We start from the raw sequence: 6,000 nt of genomic DNA on the forward strand, positions 1-6,000 counted from the left end.
GAAAGACTTCGTCGACTGAAGCGAAGTATAAGCGACACAGAGCTTGCTTTCTGAAGTGGGCGTCCAGTGCCTCGCAGGAGGCTATGGACACTACTTCAGCCGAACGATGTTGGTAGCGCCGAAAAATGGCGACCTGTAGCGACCGCTCCAAAAAAGAAAAAGCACCAGTCATAGGGCCTCACAACGGCCCGGTAACATGAGCCACTCTCAGTTAATTTTACACTCAGCACTTTCTTGCTAGTTTGTAAGGCAGAAAATCATTTACTGGAAGGTTAGAGAGTACTCCGAAACCCAGATGCGGTCTAAGATCATCTCAGTAAGCTCAACCTGAAAGTGTTGCGTATGCAAGAAAAACACTTTACTCCTCGACACATGCACCGAATTTCGCCGCCAATACAATATTTTCCGAAATGACCCTGAAGATGCTGTCGTATCAGCGGGCAGAGTAGACATTATAGCTGGTTGAAATGTAGCATGCCAGCAGATGAAGCTCCAGACAGTCCTTGATGCAGTGGCCATTCGAGCTGTACCTTGTAACAAACTTATCACCTCATGCTCTCTTTATATGCCCCTACCCTCTGAGCTTAACAGATGCGACTTGCGATCGTTAACAGATGAACTCCAAGAACCCTTTTTACTTTTAGGTTATTATAAAGTACTTAGCGTCCTGTGGGTGATTCTCGTTGTTATGCTCGAGAACGTCCCATTGAAGAACTTCTTTGCTCGCTTAGCTTATGCCTCTGAAATACGAAGGTGTTTACGTATTTTACCCTGGCCAACAATTCGTACTCCTCGATTCTATATATGTTAGCATTTATCACCATCCTTTTTGGCCGATTTCCTATGAAGAGCTCTTAGAAACTGTTATGGGAGTGACAACTTTCCAATAATTCTGAGCATGCCGAACAAATACCAAGTACACCCGCTGGTACCGAGATGCAAGACCAAATCAGCTGAGTGGGAACAGTATCAAAGTTTACCCACATGACATGGACTAAAATGTCGCATCTGATCATAGACGACACCTTCACGCATTTCACAGCTTTTATTCTTGATGCCGCATCTAAGTGCATTATTGAAACGAGCACATTGATTTCGAACTGGCGTGTTTCATGGTAAAACGATTCTTGCAGAAAAGCTCGGATAACCAGAACAGAGCGTGGACGTCGCTTAGCGACCTTCCAACAGGGAAACATCTGCAAAATTTTGAGCAGGTAAAATTGCAGGCAAGGAAAACACGCAGATAAGCCAGACGAGCGAGCTGAACAAAGTTTATAACGAGTATCAGCTCGTACACTGATGAAGTAAAGTGTGAAACAAGGTCCAGAAAATTAAAAAGCAACAAACATATTATTTTCCGTTATAGTAAGTACCCTCGGGGAAAGCTTGGATGACCGAGCAATGTTTTTGGTGCACATTTGTATTATATATCGAGCTCCTTACACCACTCTGACACTTTACAAAAGTACAAAGCGCACTCAGAACAACAAAACCCAGAAAGAAAATCTACAAAAGATCAGGCGTACTACGAGCCAAACTGTATTAACACATCTCGTCTAGGTCTTGACTGCATAATGTACGTGGTGCTGAAGCACTAACCCTCCGCAACACAAGAAATCTCCTTTTTTTACAATGATTTATGGTTTTCTGGTGTGATTCCTTTTTTGATGAAAACTGTTATAGTTTCAATTTAAGCCAGGTATAGGATGCCTCAGCTACACAACATACAGGCATGTAGCGTTAACTTGCTGCAAATCTAAAGTATTCGAAAAAATGATTACGTGCCACCTACTCCACTTTCTAGAATCTAACAAACTGCTAGACCCATACCAGTGGAGGCTTAGGGAAAGCCAATCCGCCACCAATCATCTCACACGCATGGAGGCGCGCATACATGAAGCTTTTGTTCATAACCATTATTTCTATGTGTATTCCTCGACATGGAGAAGGCCTATGATGCGGCGTGGTGGCTCGGGAAATTGAGATACCTCTCACACATGTTCAATATCATAGAAATTTATCTGTGTGTTCGCACATTGCACGTTCGAGTGGGCAGTGTCTTTTCCAAAACATTTTTTCAGGAAACCGTAGCACAACATATGGCTTTTCAATTGTTTTCACTCAGCATTTGTGAGTGACAGGTTCAGCTTGCTCTTAACAGTTTCCAAACGGGCTGATGAAAATGGGTTCAAAGGGAACGCAGAAAAAGCACACGCCTCCTGTTTGCACGGAAAAAAGGCTTCCACTCTGATCCTCACAATATCATTACAGGTGAACGCCTACCCCTAAGCACAGTACATAGGTTGCTAGGTATAATTTTGGATGTGAAGCTAACATTTGTACCACACCTCAAACGGGTTAAAAATAAATGCATCAAAACAAGAAATATCCTGAAGGTACGGTCACACACATCCTGGGGCAGCGACAGAAATGGAATCATGAATCTCTATGAAAGACTCGTACGTTCACGCTTTGACTATGGGGCAATAGTCTATCATTCAGGCACGTATCTTGTGCTCTGAAAATGTCGGATTGTGTTCATTATTAAGGCGTCCACCTTTCGACGGATGCCTTTAGAACAAGCCCAGTTGGGAGCCTTTATGTAGAATCAGACGAGTGGTCACTTCATCTGCAGAGAGCATATTTGTTCTTCACGTGTTTCATAAAAGTGCATGTGAACAGTGAGTAGCCCACACATTCCACCATAAACGAACTGTTTGTGCTCAACGTTTTTGCAATCAGCCCACAATGGGGCATCTTTTCACTGTGCGTTAGCGAGTTGACTGAAGAAACAAACGTCCCGCTGCTTCAGCACCTTATCTTTCCTGCTATGCAAGTTGCGCCATGGCAGTGGGGCTCATAGAGTGTGACATATATCTCATGGAAGTACGAAAACATGAAGCCATCGCACATGTATGTACATTATTTTGTGAATTGAAGCACAAGTAAACTTGTCCAGAATAGTACCCTGACATTTCCAAATCGCACACTTCTCTATCCTACGCTGCAATCAACCCATTATTTTCAGATTTCGGTGATCTGCATCCCAATAAAAGCACCTTTACCGCAGAAGCTGAGGGTGGTAAAATTGCGAAAAACCACGAACAAAAACACAACAACATCGTCCTTTCACTTTACTCACTCTTATGCACATGTAGTCTACACACTGAAACAGCATGTCGTGGTTCTTTCGGTGTCAGTGCATTCCGAGGTATGGGCAATTGCATTGGTGGACCGGCTAGCTGCATCAGTCCATGAAAAAGCTGCTATTCCTTCCGTAGCTTTTTCTTCACTAGACACAAAACCCCTAGTGAAACGAAAACTCAGAGTGTACTGGCCGCAGTTGCGGGTCACACACACAAAATAAGCTACATTTTACAAGGCGAACCTTGACAACTAGCCAGCAGTATCCATGTCATGCCTTACACAAGTAACACTTACCTGGCTACGATTAGGACACACACGTTTGGGCTCAAAAACGGGTACGCCCGTTTTTGAGCCCATCTCTGCGTCTGTCCGTCCATCTGTCTGTTCTTCCATGTATCCGTCCCTCCCTCTGTCCATCTATCCGTCTATTTCCGTCGGTGCTTCCGTGCGTCCATCTGTCCATCCGTGTGTCCATCCATCCATGCTTTCGTCCGTCCGTCCGTTCGTTCGTGCTTCTGTTCGTCTATCTGAGTGTCCGTGCGTGGCTCTGCCCTTCCGTCCGTCCGTGTGTCCCTCCGTCCATGTTACCGTCCATTCGTGCTTCCGGGCGGATGAACGGTTGGGCGAATGGACGGACGGATGGTCCGCCCCACTTATCATTATTCACTCCATACTGTGATATGCTGTGATTTTTTTAAAAGATATTCATTCCTTAACGTGATTTACCAAGGCAATGGGCAGCACGATCTCTGAACGGAGACAGCTGCGGTAGACGCGTCACAGGAAGCACCCGTGTCATGCCCCTTCCAGACAAGAACGTTTCATGAGGTCTTAAGTACGTCTGACGAGGCGCCTAAAGAACTTTTTATTAAATGCGAAGCATTTCCTAGCAAACTTCGGTGGCTTTGAGCGTATCTATCTATCTATCTATCTATCTATCTATCTATCTATCTATCTATCTATCTATCTATCTATCTATCTATCTATCTATCTATCTATCTATCTATCTATCTATCTATCTATCTATCTATCTATCTATCTATCTATCTATCTATCTATCTATCTATCTATCTATCTATCTATCTATCTATCTATCTATCTATCTATCTATCTATCTATCTATCTATCTATCTAGCTGGCAACGACCTTTAGCTCCCCTGGCCGTTTTGATAATGGTATCAATACCAAACTTTGTATGGCATGGCATGAATGTATTAAGAACATATATGACTATTCATGTATGAAAATCATAACATGCATGTCATGAATGTGATGATTTACATTTCATGGTCTTGCAGCTCTCACGGTAGTTTCGCTCACATGACATGTTGCAAAACTGGTATGGTAGGACATAATTGCATAGCAAACACAAGCGACAGACCCTAACATGAAAATCATGACATGCGTGTCATGTAACAACATGACTACGTTCCACGCTCATGATGCGCTCGCGGCCGTTTCGCTAACGTCACATACATCAAGTTTTGTATTACGGTACGTGAATGGATGACGAAGGTATGTGACTGGTGCAAACATGATAATCATGAGATGCGTGACATGCAATAACATGACTACATGCCATGCTCATGATGCGCTGGTGGCCGTATCGCTAGCTTCACTTATACCAAATTTGGTATTACGGGAAGAGAATGGATGACGAAGGTGTGATACTAGTGCAAACATGATAAACATGAGATGCGTGTCATGTAACAACATGACTACATGCCACAGTCAAAACGCCAATACATTTCGACGTGACGCGGTGCGCGTTTGCGCCGGCATGACGCCGGCGTTCATTTCGTGGTGTCACTCCGGCGTTGCCACACCACAGGGCGCCCGTCCTGCCATATACTCACAGGCGCGCGCCGTGCTGCGTTGTTTTGACGCATGCGCGTTTCAGCGGGTGCAGCGTCTCTCGTCACGAAAAGAGGGGATGCAATGCAAGAGTTTTAGTACTGCGTACGTTGCGTGCGTGGCGGCGTTGCGTACGCAGGGACGCCACGTTATGTGTAGTGCGCATGCGCAGACCGCAACGCGCACGTATCGCGTTACGTACGCAGCCGCTACGTACGCCCGCATGAGATGCGTGCGTGCGTACGTATGAGGTGATCGCGCCGCTCTCGAACACGTTCGCGACAGCGCGAGACTTCGTTTTGCAAAATGGCGGCATCGAAGGCAAGCACCGGCCGGCTCTTCTTTTCATCGCGTATGATTTGGAGCTTCTGCGCGGAGTAAACGCGCACAACCCATTTCAAGATCCCTCGCGGTGGGGAGGCATTGTGAGAACATGAACCTTGCTTTGGGAAAAGTGTTTAGTGTGCGCGCCTTGCGTGAAAGGCTGGATCTTCTGATGGCACAGGTCCTCGCAAACGACCACGCCAGCCTCAGAAAGTGAGTACTCAAGTTTTGATACCTCACGATGTGCTTCGTATGTCACATGCGTACTTTTTAGAGCGAAAGCTTTACTGGCCTAGACGAGCAAGTTTCGCTGTGTATCTTCGCGCAGCGTTGAAGCGAAGAACGGATACCCTGTGACAAGCCGCGCGAGCCTAGAACAAACGCGTTCGTCGGCTCATCTGTGTATGTCACAAACCAGCGCCTCGATAAAGCGCGCGTGATGCCGCTTTCAATGCCCGCGGTCGACGATCTAGAAGAATCGGATGACGGCGCCGCGTGAGCCGTGACAAGTTACGTCGATGGAAGTAACTACAATGATCTTCGCTGGAGTCTGCGTCAGTGTTTCCTGGAAGAGAAACATTTTAATACCGTCCAAGAATTGTGGAGTGGATACGCAGTTGAATTTAAGGACTTTAATGTTCGAGAATATTTGTAATGCATGAGATAGCATTTGTA

This window comes from Rhipicephalus microplus, chromosome 6, assembly GCF_043290135.1.
Source record: "Rhipicephalus microplus isolate Deutch F79 chromosome 6, USDA_Rmic, whole genome shotgun sequence".
NCBI lineage: Eukaryota > Metazoa > Arthropoda > Arachnida > Ixodida > Ixodidae > Rhipicephalus > Rhipicephalus microplus.